This window comes from Hyla sarda, chromosome 5, assembly GCF_029499605.1.
Source record: "Hyla sarda isolate aHylSar1 chromosome 5, aHylSar1.hap1, whole genome shotgun sequence".
In the NCBI taxonomy this organism is placed as follows: Eukaryota; Metazoa; Chordata; class Amphibia; order Anura; family Hylidae; genus Hyla; species Hyla sarda.
Window position 1 is genome coordinate 33,230,940 of NC_079193.1, and position 18,290 is coordinate 33,249,229.

Here is an 18,290-nt window from a genome sequence, read left to right on the forward strand (position 1 = left end):
AACAACACAATTATCATCATTGTTAAAGTAATCAGGGAAAAGCACAAAGAAAAAGCACATAAAGAGTAATGTACATCAACATCACTACATAATGACATTAGCACATAATGTAAATGCACTCGAGGAACACTCTAAATGACAAAACAGTATAAGAACATAGTCCAAAAGAACACGGGCTAATACACATGTGTAAGAAATAGCAAAAATATCTCAGAACCTTCAAGCAGGCCCAACTCTAGGCCTGAGAGGGCAATGAGGGCTGGATAACCAAACTTCCCATTGTCTCTGATATTTATGAACAGTTTTGTGTGCAAACGCGAACGCTCTCTCATAGTCACAGGTAAGATTTACTAAGTTGATAACTTCACACAGGGTAGGAATGCGGTTAGATTTCCATTGTCTAGCAAGCAATAATTTTGTGGACATGAACTGCTGAGCAAGGGGCATTCTGACATCAGGAGAGAACATATCCAAATCAATCAGTAATAGAGCCGTTTCAAGTTTCAGGCTAGTAGATGGAACAAGACTTTATTTGCCATCCATGTGCAACGTTTCGGCAATAAACTGCCTTTTTCAAGCATGCTTGAAAAAGGCAGTTTATTGCCGAAACGTTGCACATGGATGGCAAATAAAGTCTTGTTCCATCTACTAGCCTGAGTCCTCAGCTATTTGGTGCTGTATCCACCCTGAACTTCTGTATGCCTTTCCGGGTTGGCATTCTCGGATGATCACCTGCACATGCTTATTGGATCGGTGCTGTCTCTCCTCTCTACCTAAGGTTTCAGGGAGTGTTTGATCTGTGTCAGCCTTTGAACAAGCAACTCAATTCCCCTCCATAAATGTTCAATTTTTGCACAACTCCAAAACAAGTGGAAAAGACTTCCGACCTCCTCACAATCTCACCAACACAAATTAGAACAGGTCGGGTCTATCAAGTGTAGTCTAGGGGGGGTAAAGCACCATCTGTAAATAGTTTTGTCTCTTGGTGGTTAGTGGCTCTAAAGAAGGTGTGTTTGTAACTAAAGGTATTTGCCCACTGATCCATGGTAAATTCCCGGCCAATGTCCTTCTCCCATTTATCCATATAGTGTTGCTTAACGATAGTCTGTTTGTCGTGTAATAAGTTGTAAAAAAAAGGTGATTCCTCCCTCCGTGTGTGAGTCGCTATTCAAGTATCTACGACAGATAGCAGGCATTTTGTGTGCAGCTGCAAAACTAGAGGTTACCAAGCTCCTAATTTGTAGAGTTTTAAAGAATTCTTTGTGTGGTAGATGGTATGTCTCTTGCAGATAGGGAAAGTTAACGTCACCCATAGGACTGATCAGGTCTTTAGCAGTATATATGCCATGTACGCCCCATAATTTGAGGTCCAGATCAGGGATAAGGTGTTCTATGTAGTCCAGAGGTAGGTCAGAAAGGGAGCATGCTGTGTCTGATGTAAATGTTTTAAGGGCATACTTCCAGGCTTTATCTGTGGACATAAGTGCTGTAATATGTGAGGTAGGTGGATTGAGATTCCGTGTCAGTAACAGTATGCGGGATTTGAGGGAGCAAGGGTGGGAGAAGGTATTCTCCATGTCAATCCACAACTTGTCTGGGTTCAGGGACCACCAGTGTTGTGCTTGGTCTAGTAGACTAGCGATGTAATAGTCTTCCACGTGGGGGAGACCAAGGCCTCCTACTAGTCTGTGCGATGTCATCACATGTTTAGGAATTCTAGGTTTTCGTAAGGCCCGCACAAATTGTGACACCTGTCGCTGTATCGAGCAAAAATAGGACCTGGGAATAACTATGGGGATGATGCGGAATAGGTATAGTAGCTTTGGGAGTAGCATCATTTTAAATGCAGCTATACGGCCGAACCAGGATGTGATGTTTTTGGAGTATTCAGTCATCGATGTGGAGAGTGAGCTGGCCATAGGTAAGAAATTGGCTTTAAAAAGATGGGAGGTGGGATTGGTAAGCTGTATACCCATATATGTGACTTTGTGATCTTGCCAATCTAAAGGGAAGTTGGACTTGAGGGTATGGAGTGCATCAGCAGGTAAATTAAAAGGTAAAAGTTGTGATTTGGAGGCATTTAATTTGTAATACGAGACAGAACTGAATTTAGCTATTACATTAAATAGATTGGGCAAGGACGTTTCAACTTCTGATAGAGACAGCAGGACATCGTCTGCAAATAAAGCCAATTTGTGTTTGTGGGATCCGACATGGATACCCTTAATGTCTAGGTGAAATCTAATTGCTTGGGCTAGGGGTTCAATTGATAGGTTAAAAAGAAGGGGAGAGAAGGGGCAGCCCTGTCTCGTGCCGTTTGACAGGGTGAACTGGTCAGATAATACTCCATTCGTAAATACTCGAGCAGCAGGGTTAGAGTAAAGAGCTCTGATTGCCCTGACAATGGGGCCAGTGAAGCCAAAGGCCTCGAGGGCTGAGAATGTGTACTGTCAGTTCACCCTGTCAAAGGCTTTTTCCGCATCCAAGGTAAGGAATGCTGTGGGGATTTTGTGGTGTGGTGATTTTGTGGTGTTTTGAGTGTTGTAGCAAGGAGATCACTCTTCTAGTATTATCAGGAGCTTGCCTCCCATAGGTAAAGCCTACTTGGTCTTTGTGCAGTAGCTGGGGGATTAAAGGGCCAAGACGGGAGGAAAGTATTTTAGCGTATATTTTTACGTCGCCATTCAATAAGGATATGGGACGAAAGTGGGCCGTTTGACTAGTTGACTTTCCGGGTTTAGGGATAGTGGTGATCAATGCCGAGAGCATTTCTTGTGGGAAGCAACCTGACTCCATAGCACCTCCAAACACCCTCAATAAATGTGGCACTAGTATAGCGCCAAATTTAGAATAGCATTCATTAGGCAGACCATCAGGGCCTGGCGTTTTGTTGCTCGGGAGCGATGTAATCGCATCTAAAATTTCCTGAGACGTGATCGGACGGTTTAGGGAGTCCAGGGCTACTACAGAAAGTTTTGGCAGGTTTGAGGGGGTTAAAAAGTCAGCAATTTGAGGAGCTACTGGCTGTGTAACGTTGGTGTCTCTGTTAAGATTGTACAATGCATCATAATAATCTTTAAAAGCATTCGCAATTGCTCTGGGCGCTAATTCCTTTCTGCCAGTAAACGGGTGGGTCATAGCAGGGATCCTCTGTTTAATATAAGCAGGCTTTAGTTTTTTTTGCCAACAGAGCACTGGTTTTGTTATCTTGGGAATAATATTTCAATCTAGTTTTTTTAAAGCTCTTTTCACACTGATAAAGCAACAATTTGTGCAACTGGACCCATTCTCTCATCAGGTCTGAGGCTGTCTCTGGTGAGGGTCTGCACTTTTGGATGACTTCCAAAGTGGCAATACGTGCAAGTGCTTCATCAATGTGCAAAGTGAGTTGTTTTTTAAGATAAGCCCCTAATTGGATAAATTTGCCTCGTATGACCGCTTTGTGAGCTAGCCAGACTGTCGTGGAGTCCATATCTGGAGTGCAGTTCTGTTGGAAATAATCAGAGAGGGTGTTAGCGAGCATCTGCGAGTGTTCGGAATGTGCAATAATGTGAGTGTTTGCTCTCCATACAAAATCGCTGTGCTTGGGCAGTTGGTCAGAGATAGTCATGAGGACAGGAGCGTGGTCGCTCCATGTAATATCCCCGATTGCAGTGGATTCAATTCTGTCTACAAGTGACCTGCTAGTTAGAATCATGTCAATCCTAGAATACGTATGGAATCTAGGGGAGAAGTAGGAGTAGTCACGTTCTGTGGCATGTTGCAGTCTCCACACGTCAAAAAGGTCGTTGTCTCTTAATGTGTCTGTCAGTGAGGGACGTCGTCTGACTGTAGGTTGGGAGATATCACGTGTCTGGTCTGAGATTGTATTAAAGTCCCCGCAGATTAACAGTTCCCCCTTCCTGTGTTTATTGATTACTCGCCATACCTTCCTGAAAAATCTAATTTGGTGGGAGTTAGGAGCATACAAGTTGACAATAGTGTAGTCAATGCCATCAATGGAGCAAAGCAATATCAAATACCTGCTATTACGGTCAACAATCTGATCTGAGATGTGGAAATCAATATTTTTACTACCTGCTATTAAAACGCCCCTCTTTTTTGACCGATAGGTGGAGTAAACTACATGTGGGAAATTTCTGTGGCGAATAGATGGAGTATTAGTGGCCGAAAGGTGGTTCTCCTGGATACAGGCAATTGTTGCTTGCCTGTGTTCTAACTCTCGCCATAACAACTGCCTTTTAAACGGACTGTTGAAGCCGTTTACATTGAGCGAAACAATATTAATGCCCATACTAGAGATCTTATCAGTGGAGAGGCTGTAATGGACTGTGTGAGGATGTTACATTGAGCGAAACAATATTAATGCCCATACTAGAGATCTTATCAGTGGAGAGGCTGTAATGGACTGTGTGAGGATGTTACAGAGAAGATTAAAAACCTGACTGGTGTCTCTTGACACCTAGACAGGGATGTCACACAACACTTGGATTGATATACGGAGTAACTGGAAGCTACACAGAATAAATCTTAACACTGGACAGGTTAGAGTGAGCTATGAGGGGCTGCTATAGGGAAGATTAAAAACCTGACTGGTGTCTCTTGACACCTAGACAGGGATGTCACACAACACTTGGATTGATACACAGAATAAATCTTAACAATGGACAGGTTGGAGTGAACTATGGGAGGCTGCTGTAAGGAAGTTTAAAAACCTGACTGGTATCCCTTGACACCTAGACAGGGATGTCACACTACCCCCGACACAGTCAGAGCACAATAACTAAGTAAACAAAATAGAAAACTAGAAACAAGGTAGGGAAGGTGAAAGAAAAAGGAGAAAGGACGGACAGTAGAAGGATACAGTTTGAACCAGGTGGTACGTTACACACAGGAATACCAGCACTATGGGAAGTGTGAAACTATACTCAAAAAGCAGATATAACAGTCTGCATAGCACCGACAGTTAACCAGGGCTGTTGGCATCCGCAGATCTGGGCCGGTCAGAGCCCACAGCTGGGGGACCATTGGAAGATGCGTAGCGCTCATAAAGATCATCATCAGCAAGGAGGCCCCAGGAATGTAGAGCGTCTATACCCTCATCTACTGAGGAGAAGGCAAGGGTCCGGCCCTGGCATTGTAGTAGTATTTTAGTCGAGTATCCCCACCTATAGGGCAGACCAAGGTCCCGGAGAAGTCCAGTAAGCGGGCCAAAATCTCTCCTAGCCTGCAGAGTGGCGGCTGATAAATCTGCATACATTTTAAGTCCCTCATATGGAGCCGGGAGTTTGGGATGTTTCCTGGAGAACTGGAGCAATTTGTCTTTGGTCTGGAAAAAGGTAAAGCATGCCAGGACATCCCTAGGAATCTCATCTGGTAGCGTGCAAGGTTTTTGGACCCTGTGGGCCCTGTCAATGCTGTAATGATATGTCTCCATATTAGGCAATAAGGTGTGAGTAAGGTCTTGAACATACTGTAGAAGCTAAGAAGGCGCTATATCTTCAGGGATGCCTCTAAACTTTATATTGTTGCGCCGATTTCTATCTTCGGCATCTGTAAGCTTCGATTGTAAGGCCGCCACTTTATCCTCCAGGTCGTCATAGGAGTCAGCAAATTCATTATGCGCTGCCGCAAAGGTGGTCATGCTAGTTTCTATGTGGGCCATTTTGCGTTCCAAAGTGTGTATAGAGGCCAGGACAGGTGAGAGTAACTGACTAAAGTCTTTATGCAGGGTACTGCGGAACACCAGTAGCATGTCCTTTAGCATTGTATATGAGAAAACTGAGTCAGAAGTGGGGTAAGTGTTAAACAAGTCAGGCTCCGGCAGTGGAAGGGTGTCATCTAGATCAGGGAGGGCTGGCAGGCCCTTCGAGGCATGGAGCCTGGGACGTTGTTTAAGAGGGCTTATTTGCGGGGACATGGAGGGAGCCGATACATCCACCGAGGCTGTCAGGCCCCCGGCGGGGGTTGCACTCTCACTCAGAGCAGAGTCCCGGGCGTCATTAGGAGTGGACTCACCATGGCGGCGGCGGGAAGTCCTCTCCGGGTCTGGTAAGTTGAAGTGCAGTCTGCGGGGTTGTCCCTCCACTGCCGAGCTGTGCCGGGATGGGTTCCAGGTAGTGCCGCCTCTCTGCGAGTTAGTTCTTTTAGCCTCTCGCATGTGGGGTTCCTGCGCGGCGTGCTCCTCAGTGCCATCTTTGCTCTCAGTCGTCTTCTTAGGACCGACCTGAAAAAACTGCTGCATCGGCTTGTAGCGCCCCGTTTTGGAGTTGCATTTTCTGCCATAAGTTGCCATAGTCATCAGCTAGGTCCCCGTGGGGTTTGTTAGTCGATATCGGCAGTGAAAGCTGTATTTTCGGCGATGCTTAGCAGGAGCTCTATCTCTACATGGCCATTCCGGTCAGCGGCCAAGCCACGCCCCCCTGGATTTCTTGATGAATGACTTTTAGCAGTTCCTCCCCTGTGTGTCTCCGTTCACCAAGGCAAACCATGTGAAGAACAGCATGACACCGCCGTGCCCTGCACACATGGTATGCTGGAGGGGCACTGAGACTTGTCCGTGCAGTGGAGGCTGAGGACACGGTGGGGGATGAGGAGGCGGAGTGGCACACTGTCACAGGATCAACGTCCTGAGAACATGGAGGAGGAAGTGGCGTGACCTGTCCTAGTTGCTGTTGTGGCTTTGCAGGACCACATTTACCCAGTGGGCCGTAAAGGACATGTATTGTCCCCGACCGTAGTTTCAGCTCTATGCATCGGCACTGCCGGGAACTTTGGTACACACCAACAGGCTCAAGGACTCAACCACCTTCTGGTACTGCAGGGCTGGTACTGCCTTCTTCGCCACCTCGGCTCGGCCCAAGCCATCATTTGTTTGCGAAGAAGGCAGAGTCCACCACTTGAAAGCACATTCAGCTTTTGTGCCTTTGGATGAGTGGGCGCATACTGTTGTCTCTTGGACATGACTTTGCCGATGGATTGCTGGTGGAATGACTGACTGGAAGTAGGAGGAGCAGGAACATCTGGAGCGACAGAAGATGGGTATGACACAAAGCTCCCTTTGGCTGAGGTGGTGAAGCCATGGCTAGCTGAAATCGGGAGCGGCGTGCCACTGGGTGATGCAGCACTACATCAGAGCCATGGTTCTCCCAGGCCACTTTATGGTGGCGTTGCATATGTTGATGCAGGGCCGTGGTGCCAACATTGGGACCCTGGCCACGCTACACCTTCTGCCGACACATCTTGCATGTGGCCATGTTAACCTCCTCCGGATGCTTGATGAAAAACTGTCACACCACCGAGTAGCTGATTTTCCCACCAACAGTCCGCACTGATTGACTTTTACTGCCGCCGACTCCAGGAACCCCTGTTTCACTACCTCCCAGGAAGGTAGGCTGCCGCGAAGCAGGTGGTCTACCCCGTGCATGTTTGGCTCTAGACACTTCTGCCACCATGCTGACTGCCAACCATGCTACCACCTTGCTGGCTCAGTTGCTGCCTCACCGGCAACCTGATGATGATGATGAAGCCCCTTCTGCACCCGGCTCCCAAGTGCGATTGGTTTCATCATCATCGAGTTGTGTCTGCACGTCACTGATGTCCTCCTCAGGTTCCTCAACAGTATCTGCTTCAGGAGCCTGAACACTGGCAACACCACCTCCCACACCACTCTCCTCATCACTATTTGCCCGCCTTGCGGAGGAAGTGGCGGATGTCTCCTCCACTTCTTGGCTGGGCAGTAGCTGTCTTCTATTAGATCATCCTCACTGAATAGTGGAGCTGAACCCACAGCATAAGATACTTCTGTAGGGGAGGGAACAGCATAGGACAGAAGCAATGGCAGGACAGGGACTGCTCCTGGACCATGCCAACTGAGGGTTGTGTCTGAGGAACCCACCGACTGTTGACTGGGGGTATCAGATGTCACTTGTGATTGTCACGATTCGGCTGGCAGGAGGTGGATCCTCTGTGCCAGAGAGGGATTGGCGTGGACCGTGCTGGTGGACCGGTTCTAAGTTGCTACTGGTATTCACCAGAGCCCGCCGCAAAGCGGGATGGTCTTGCAGCGGCGGTAGCAACCAGGTCGTATCCACCAGCAACGGCTCAACCTCTCTGACTGCTGAAGATAGGCGCGGTACAAGGGAGTAGACAAGAGCAAAGTCGGACGTAGCAGAAGGTCAGGGCAGGCAGCAAGGATCGTAGTCAGGGGCAACGGCAGGAGGTCTGGAACACAGGCTAGGAACACACAAGGGAACGCTTTCACTGGCACAATGGCAACAAGATCCGGCGAGGGAGTGCAGGGGAAGTGAGGTATAAGTAGGGAGTGCACAGGTGAGAATACTGATTAGGCCTGCTGCGCCAATCAGTGGCGCAGCGGCCCTTTAAATGGCAGAGACCCGGCGTGCGCGCCCTAAGGAGCGGGGCCGCGCGCGCCGGGACAACACAGACGGGGAACGGGTCAGGTACGGGAGCCGAGATGCGCATCGCGAGCGGGCGCGTCCCGCATCGCAAATCGCATCCCGGCTGGGAGTAATATCGCAGCGCACCCGGTCAGCAGGTCTGACCGGGGCGCTGCGAATGAGAGAACGCTGCGAGCGCTCCGGGGAGGAGCGGGGACCCGGAGCGCTCGCCGTAACAGTACCCCCTTGGGTCTCCCCCTCTTTTTGGAGCCTGAGAACCTGAGGATAAGACTTTTGTCTAGGATGTTGTCCTCAGGTTCCCAGGATCTCTCCTCAGGGCCGCAATTCTCCCAGTCGACCAAGAAGAATCTTTTACCTCTGACCGTCTTGGATGCTAGAATCTCCTTCACAGAAAAGACGTCAGAAGATCCGGAAACTGGAGTGGGAGAAACAACTTTGGGAGAGAAGCGGTTAAAGATGAGTGGTTTAAGGAGAGAGACATGGAAGGGATTGGGAATACGGAGAGAAGGAGGAAGAAGGAGTTTGTAAGAGACAGGGTTGATCTGGCACTTGATTTTGAAAGGACCAAGATAGCGTGGTCCCAGTTTGTAAGTGGGGACACGAAAGCGGACATATTTAGCGGAGAGCCATACCTTGTCTCCGGGAGCAAAAATGGGGGGAGTTCTTCTTTTTTTATCAGCAAATCTTTTCATCCGGGATGAAGCCTGTAAAAGAGAATTTTGGGTCTCTTTCCATATGGTGGAAAGATCACGAGTCACTTCATCCACAGCGGGCAAACCAGAGGGCAAGGGAGTAGGGAGGGGAGGAAGAGGGTGACGGCCGTACACCACGAAAAATGGGGATTTAGCAGAAGATTCGGAGACTCTAAAGTTGTATGAGAATTCGGCCCATGGTAGAAGATCTGCCCAGTCATCCTGGCGGGAGGAAACAAAATGCCGTAAATAGTCACCCAGGACCTGATTATCTCTTTCTACTTGCCCATTGGATTGAGGATGATAAGAAGAAGAGAAGTTTAATTTGATCTTGAGCTGTTTACAGAGGGCCCTCCAGAATTTAGACACGAATTGGACGCCTCTATCTGAGACGATATGCGTGGGCAAACCGTGAAGGCGAAAAATGTGTACAAAAAATTGCTTTGCCAACTGAGGCGCTGAAGGAAGACCAGGAAGAGGAATAAAATGTGCCATCTTGGAAAATCGATCAACGACCACCCAAACAACTGTGTTGCCACGGGATGAGGGCAAGTCCGTAATAAAGTCCATACCAATCTGTGACCAAGGCTGTTCAGGAACAGGCAGAGGATGAAGGAGACCAGCAGGCTTCTGGCGAGGAGTCTTACCCCGGGCACAGACAGTACAGGCCCGCACGAAATCCATAACATCAGTCTCCAGAGTCGGCCACCAATAAAATCGAGAGATGAGTTGCAAGGATTTTTTGATGCCCACATGGCCTGCGAGGTGGGAGGAGTGTCCCCATTTGAGAATCCCGAGACGCTGGCATGGAGAAACGAAGGTCTTCCCTGGAGGAGTTTGCCTGATGGAAGCTGGAGAAGTGGAGATCAGACAGTCCGGAGGAATGATGTGTTGCGGAGAGACCTCTACTTCAGAGGCATCAGAAGAACGAGAGAGGGCATCGGCCCTAATGTTCTTGTCAGCAGGGCGAAAATGGATTTCAAAGTTAAAACGGGCAAAGAACAACGACCACCTAGCCTGGCGAGGGTTCAGTCGTTGGGCAGACTGGAGGTAGGAGAGATTCTTGTGATCAGTGTATATGATAACTGGAAATTTTTTCGTGATGAGGTCCGATGAACATTAGGATAGGTTCCGTGCGGTAACGCACGGTACAGTCCAATCTTTCATTGTTAACAGAATTGATGTAGAGGGGTCTGGCGAGACTGGTCACCGGGATGTTGAACCTGTTGATGAGAGAGGCCAAAATAAAATTTCCTGCAGATCCGGAATCCAAGAAGGCCGTAGCAGAGAAGGAGAAGGTAGAGGAAGATATCCGCACAGGCACAGTAAGGCGTGGAGAAGCAGAGTAGACATCAAGAACTGTCTCATCTTTGTGCGGAGTCAGCATACGTCTTTCCAGGCGGGGAGGACGGATAGGACAATCTTTCAAGAAGTGTTCGGTACCGGCACAGTACAGGCATAGGTTCTCCATGCGGCGTCGTGTCCTCTCTTGAGGTGTCAAGCGAGACCGGTCGACTTGCATAGCCTCCACGGCGGGAGGCACAGGAACGGATTGCAGGGGACCAGAGGAGAGAGGAGCCGGGGAGAAAAAACGCCTTGTGCGAACAAAGTCCATATCCTGGCGGAGCTCCTGACGCCTTTCGGAAAAACGCATGTCAATGCGGGTGGCAAGATGAATAAGTTCATGCAGGTTAGCAGGAATTTCTCGTGCGGCCAGCACATCTTTAATGTTGCTGGATAGGCCTTTTTTAAAGGTCGCGCAGAGGGCCTCATTATTCCAGGATAATTCGGAGGCAAGAGTACGGAATTGGATGGCGTACTCGCCAACAGAAGAATTACCCTGGACCAGGTTCAGCAGGGCAGTCTCAGCAGAAGAGGCTCGGGCAGGTTCCTCAAAGACACTTCGGATCTCCGTGAAGAAGGAGTGTACAGAGGCAGTGACAGGGTCATTGCGGTCCCAGAGCGGTGTGGCCCATGACAGAGCTTTCCCAGACAGAAGGCTGACTACGAAAGCCACCTTAGACCTTTCAGTTGGAAACTGGTCCGACATCATCTCCAAGTGCAGGGAACATTGCGAAAGAAAGCCACGGCAAAACTTAGAGACCCCATCAAATTTATTCGGCAAGGATAATCGTAAGCCGGAAGCGGCCACTCGCTGCGGAGGAGGTGCAGGAGCTGGCGGAGGAGATTGTTGCTGGAGCTGTGGTAATAGCTGCTGTAGCATCACGGTCAGTTGAGACAGCTGGTGACCTTGTTGCGCTATCTGTTGCGACTGCTGGGCGACCAGCGTGGTGAGGTCGGCGACAACTGGCAGTGGGACTTCAGCGGGATCCATGGCCGGATCTACTGTCACGATTCGGCTGGCAGGCGGTGGATCCTCTGTGCCAGAGAGGGATTGGCGTGGACCGTGCTGGTGGACCGGTTCTAAGTTGCTACTGGTATTCACCAGAGCCCGCCGCAAAGCGGGATGGTCTTGCAGAGGCGGTAGCAACCAGGTCGTATCCACCAGCAACGGCTCAACCTCTCTGACTGCTGAAGATAGGCGCGGTACAAGGGAGTAGACAAGAGCAAAGTCGGACGTAGCAGAAGGTCAGGGCAGGCAGCAAGGATCGTAGTCAGGGGCAACTGCAGGAGGTCTGGAACACAGGCTAGGAACACACAAGGGAACGCTTTCACTGGCACAATGGCAACAAGATTCGGCGAGGGAGTGCAGGGGAAGTGAGGTATAAGTAGGGAGTGCACAGGTGAGAATACTGATTAGGCCTGCTGCGCCAATCAGTGGCGCAGCGGCCCTTTAAATGGCAGAGACCCGGCGCGCGCGCGCCCTAAGGAGCGGGGCCGCGCGCGCCGGGACAACACAGACGGGGAACGGGTCAGGTACGGGAGCCGAGATGCGCATCGCGAGCGGGCGCGTCCTGCATCGCGAATCGCATCCCGGCTGGGAGTAATATCGCAGCGCACCCGGTCAACAGGTCTGACCGGGGCGCTGCGAATGAGAGAACGCTGCGAGCGCTCCGGGGAGGAGCGGGGCCCCGGAGCGCTCGGCGTAACAGTGATGAAGTGGATGACCGTGTTAACCAATCGATAACGGCAGATGCTGGTCAAGACACGACCGCTAACTGATACCGGAAGCTCAGGTCTCTAGCTGTGACTCCTGCTGCCACTCGCCCCTAGTCTGCTGCGACCTCTGCCTGGTGAATTTAGTCCTCTGCCACTCCTCTTTGCACGTCCGGGCACTTCTGTGCCTGACATACTTAGTCCGCATATGAGTGGAGGACAATACACTCCAGTACGCTTAAAACAGTATTTGTCTACAACACCAGCAGGTGTGTACTTTTTGTTTGCCTTGCATTGAATTAGTCCCTTAAGACTTTAACAGGAACTAAATGGTACACCACTTAGATGTGCATATGTGGTATGCACTTATGAGGGGAGTTCAAGGTACTCCACTAAGCTTAAAACAGTATTTGTTTACAACACCAGCAGGTGTATACTTTTGGCTGGCCTTTCACAGTTTCTCACTCCCTATCAGTTCTTCTAAGGCTGGGTTCACACTACGTTTTGTCCCATACGGGAGCGCATACGGCAGGAGGGAGCTAAAACCTCGCGCTCCCGTATGTGACCGTATGCGCTCCCGTATGCCATTCACTTCAATGAGCCGACCGGAGTGAAACGTTCGGTCCGGTCGGCTCATTTTTGCGCCGTATGCGCTTTTACAACCGGACCTAAAACCGTGGTTGACCACGGTTTTAGGTCCGGTTGTAAAAGCGCATACGGCGCAAAAATGAGCCGACCGGACCGAACGTTTCACTCCGGTCGGCTCATTGAAGTGAATGGCATACGGGAGCGCATACGGTCACATACGGGAGCGCGAGGTTTTAGCTCCCTCCTGCCGTATGCGCTCCCGTATGGGACAAAACGTAGTGTGAACCCAGCCTAAGCCGGATTTGGGCTTGAGGGGAATCACTGCTGTAATATACCCAAAAATGCACTCTCTCTCTCTTTTCTATATCAGTGCTTGTAGGCTGGACTTGGGATTGAGATGAATCGCTGCTGGCAGCCTGCTGTAATACACCTGTGGTGTCCCGGTACCGGATTGCATCCGTTACCTTGTGGTGAGGTCCCCAAAGTCAGAGTCCCTAGGTACCTGTGGGGTCCTCATCAATAGTTAGCCCCTTCATAGTTAAAATTATTCAGATTTAATGTGTAAATATATAAATAAAGTGTACTTACCTTGTTGTAGTGTCGCAGGACCTGCGGGTCACGTGATGCGTTCCAAAACTCTATGATTTTATGGTTCAAGGACCTTTGGAGGAAGTCAGGTGATCGCCCACCATGCATTGTAACGGTGAGTGACAGCTGACATGGACCAATCCAAAACAGCCCTGCCTTTGCCCATATAAGGGAGCGGTGGCCATAAATCTCTCTCTTTCCTCGTGGGCTGCTGATAGAGGAGGATCTTCGCAGCTGTCATCAGCACTTGCTAGGCCCAAGCCTTGCGGCAAGGCCATCTTACAAAACTGTGAGTTACCTCAATCCCTGTAAAGTCTGCAAGATCACCGGACCTAAACAGACCCCTAAATCCCTAAAGACGGATCTCTGCATCAATCCTAATTCTGCTAGTCATTGGATAAGCTAATGGTCCGCGGCATCTGTCAATCACTGCCGTACTACATAGAGACTGTATTGTTAAGACTGTTGCTGTTAATTGGATGTACCGCAAGTACCTCAGTAAAGTTTATACAAGTTCAAGTTCATCCCTATTGTGGACCTTCATTCATTTAAGCATGCACCTATCGTTTCTGGGAAGGGTGGCGATAGGCCGAAGATTTACCTCAGCGTATTAACCCGCACCCTGGCGTCACGAGTGACAGGGGTTAAGTTAACCCCTCTTATACCGAAGCAACAACCCAACTACACTACACCCCAAGGCTGCTACCACACACCCACAGGTGCACTATTTCTCTCCCTTTCCTTATTGTGCTTGTAGGCTGGACTTGGGCTTGAAGAGAATTTCTGCTGACAGCCTACTGTAATACACCCACAGGTGAACATTCTCTCTCAATCTCTCTCCCTTCCTTATCAGTGCTTGTAGGCTGGAATTTGGCTTGAGGATTACATACAGGAATACATAGGGGATAATTGTATTATAAGTGATAGCCAGCATGGGTTTACTAAGGATAGAAGTTGTCAAACCAATCTAATTTGCTTTTATGAAGAGGTGAGTAGAAGCCTTGACAGAGGAATGGCTGTGGAAATAGTGTTTCTGGATTTTGCTAAAACATTTGATACTGTCCCTCATAGACGTCTGACAGGTAAGTTAAGGTCTTTGGGTTTGGAAATTTTAGTTTGTAACTGGATTGAACACTGGCTCATGGATCGTACCCAGAGAGTGGTGGTCAATGATTCGTACTCTGATTGGTCCCTGGTTATTAGTGGTGTACCCCAAGGTTCAGTACTGGGACCGCTGTTGTTTAATTTATTTATCAATGATATAGATGATGGTATTAACAGCTCTGTTTCTATCTTTGCAGATGACACCAAGCTTTGTAGCACGGTACAGTCTATAGAGGATGTGCATAAGTTACAAGATGACTTGGATAGACTAAGTGTCTGGGCATCCACTTGGCAAATGAGGTTCAATGTGGATAAATGTAAAGTTATGCATCTGGGTACTAATAACCTGCATGCGTCGTATGTCTTAGGGGGGATTAAACTGGCAGAGTCACTGGTAGAGAAGGATCTGGGTGTACTTGTAGATCACAGACTACAGAATAGCATGCAATGTCAGGCTGCTGCTTCCAAAGCCGGCAGGATATTGTCATGTATCAAAAGAGGCATGGACTCAAGGGACAGGGACATAATACTCCCCCTTTATAAAGCATTGGTACGGCCTCACCTGGAATATGCTGTTCAGTTTTGGGCACCTGTCCATAAAAGGGACACTGCGGAGTTGGAAAGGGTGCAGAGACGCGCGACTAAACTAATATGGGGCATGGATCATCTTAGCTATGAGGAGCGATTAAAGGAGTTACAATTGTTTAGTCTTGAGAAGAGACGTTTAAGGGGGGATATGATAAACGTATATAAGTATATTAATGGCCCATACAAAAAATATGGAGAAAAACTGTTCCAGGTTAAACCCCCCCAAAGGACGAGGGGGTACTCCCTCCGTCTGGAGAAGAAAAAGTTTAGTCTCAAGGGGCGACACGCCTTCTTTACCGCGAGGACTGTGAATTTATGGAACGGTCTACCTCAGGAACTGGTCACAGCAGGAACAATTAACAGCTTTAAAACAGGATTAGATACATTCCTGGAACAAAATAACATTAATGCTTATGAAGAAATATAAAATCCCATCCCTTCCCCAATATCGCGCCACACCCCTACCCCTTAATTCCCTGGTTGAACTTGATGGACATATGTCTTTTTTCGACCGTACTAACTATGTAACTATGTAACTTGTGTAAAAATGCTTTTCTGTGTCTCTCTCTGTCCCACTCTCTCTGCAATAGAACGCTGGAGTCACTTTCCAGAAGATGGCTGCCGATTATATAGGCCTGACATGTGGATCCGCCATTTTAGATGCCCTGGAGTCTGGACCACAGTATATTGAGTTTAATGAAGTGATTTGCACGATAGAATCGCGGCGATATTAGCATTCTTTGCTGATTAAATTTTTCCTGAAATTCGTAACAAATTCAGAATAGTCAGATTCGATTCGCTCATCCCTATTAATAATCTGTTTAGGGAGCTGGTTTGGAGGGGTTGTAATGCTTGCATTAAGTTCGAGACTCTGCAGAGGAGGAAGACTGATGGGGGATTGGCATTGGGGGAAGACTGATGTGGGTGTATTTTCTTTCCTCCCAATTACAGCATCTTAGGGGGTGGGATGGAGACTTTGTTGGGCCGTCAGCCTGTCTACTGCAGCAATTCCTTCATACTCCCTCTCTTTTAGGAGTCCTTGGATGCATATAAGTTTAAAACTGCAGGAGTTGGCTGCCCCACTATTCTCCTAATGCATAAGGTGTGGTTTTAGGGATTTTCAGGGTGCTACGCAGTATACTTCGGTGTGGGACACGCCATGGTTTCCCAGTTTGTTTTTTCTAGCTGCTTTCCAGGACTGGCAGAGGGCTGGCCTAAGGAGAGTATGACTTCTTTTTCTTGAGAATGTATTTATGTCCTTTGACTAACTGAAGGATCGCTTTCCTCTCCCTCACCCTATGCTCCAGCTTTATCTTCAACTATGCTACTATTCTAATGATGAAGATATGTACCCCAAAAGGGTGCGTTCAATATTTGTGTATAAACCGGAATATGTTAAAGAAATACTGACAGCAGGTTAGAACATCCTAAACTGGTGATGGGTGCTAATAGGGGCAGTTACAATGAGCATTACAGTACCTTTTTTTACGGAGCTCTGGTGCACTGTTTATCTATAATATCAGTTTTATTGGTATGCAGATAAGGCAGTTCTATGCACTGGGGGCATTCCTTTACCCCTTGGTTCACCGATATGGCCACCCACTACTAATCCACTACTAACAATGTCTCCTCAGGGGTGGCTTAGTATTCAGAGGGGCATAGCTACCATGCTTATGGTAATGTCCCCTATTAGCATCTATCAGCAGGTAGGGTTGCCCTAACTTGCTGTCATTTTCCCTTTAAGGCTGTTGAAACAATGGAACACAAAAGTTTTATTGTGGTCTATGAGGTAAAAGGGGTACTCCACTGCTCCACTGGTAGCAGCCGGCAGCTCGTGACCTCATAGCCCAGCCCCCTCATTATGTCACACCCCCCCCCCCTCAATGCAAGTCTATGGGAGGGGGCGTGACAGCCGTCACACCCCTCCCATAGACTTGCATTGGGGGGGCGGGGCATGGCATCGTGAAGGGGCGGGGCTATGACGTCACGAGCTTCCGTCACCAGCTCCAGCATTCGGAACAGTTTGTTCCAAGTGCTGAGCAGCGGAGTACCCCTTTAAACAATCTTACAATGCAGCCCTCAGAACAAAGATATCTTGTGCTTACCTAGTTTACATTATGGCACTTTGATTCATTATTTGGTGGAAAAAAATTTTGGGACGTAATTTACGAGAATCAGGGTTTTTCCTGGCAAATGTAGCACTTAACTCTATGCTTCCCTGTGGAATAAAAGAACAAAAGAAAGTATACTTCCCTCACTTCCACACTGCTCCCACTGTGAAATCTTCTGGTTCCCGATACACTCCTGTTCTGCCAGTTTCCAAAGAATTCCCTCTCTTTGGCTCAGAGCAGTGATTGGCTGAGCTGAAAGCAGGACCAATGATGTTGTGGTGTCCCGGTACCGTATCCTATACATTACCTGTATAGAGGTCCCCATAGTCAGAGTCCCTAGGACATCGGGGTCCCTCTTGTCTAGTTTTCCCCTTGTCACCTATCACTTAATCAGTAAGTATAGTGCAGTTCTATTCAATATTTATATAGTCATAAGTATAAAAATTTATATATTTAGTTATTTACCTGTTCGGAACGTAGCAGGACCTGTGGGTCACTTGACCCTATGGTTTTGCTTTAGGACCTTTGGAGGTCCCCGTGACATGTTCACCCACCATGCATTGTAACGGTGAGTGACAGCTGACACGGACCAATCATAAAAGGGCCCTGCCCCTGCCCATATAAGGGAGTGGCGGCCATTACTACCCTCTCTTTCCTCGTGGGCTGCTGATGAGGACGGATCTGCGCAGCTGTCATCAGCAGTAACCAGGCCCAAGCCTTGCGGCAACGGCCATCTTACAAAACTGTGAGTTATCTAAATCCCTATTAACTCAACAAGATCACCAGAACTAAATAGACCCCTAAATCCGGACGGATCTCTGCACCAATCCTAATTCTAATAACTCTTTGGATAAGTCAATGGTCCTCAGCATCTGTCAATCACTGCCGTGCTGTATAGAGACTGTATTGCTAAGACTGTTGCTGTTAATTGGATGTACCACAAGTACCTCAGTAAAGTTTATGCAAGTTCAAGTTCATCCCTATTGTGGACCTTCAGTCATTTAAGCATGCACCTATCGTTCCTGGGAAGGGTGGCGATAGGCCGAAGATTTACCTCAGCGTATTAACCCCCACCCTGGCGTCACAAGTGACAGGGGTTAAATTAACCCCTCACATACCGAAGCAACACCCCAACTACACTA

The 18,290-nt window shown here is 48.4% G+C and overlaps 1 protein-coding gene across 6 annotated transcripts in view; it reads left to right on the forward strand.

Moving 5' to 3' along the window:
* Nucleotides 1–18,290, forward strand: part of LOC130273041 (macrophage mannose receptor 1-like) — a 276,050-nt gene that overhangs the window by 49,308 nt on the left and 208,452 nt on the right. The gene's annotated exons all lie outside the window — the stretch shown is intronic.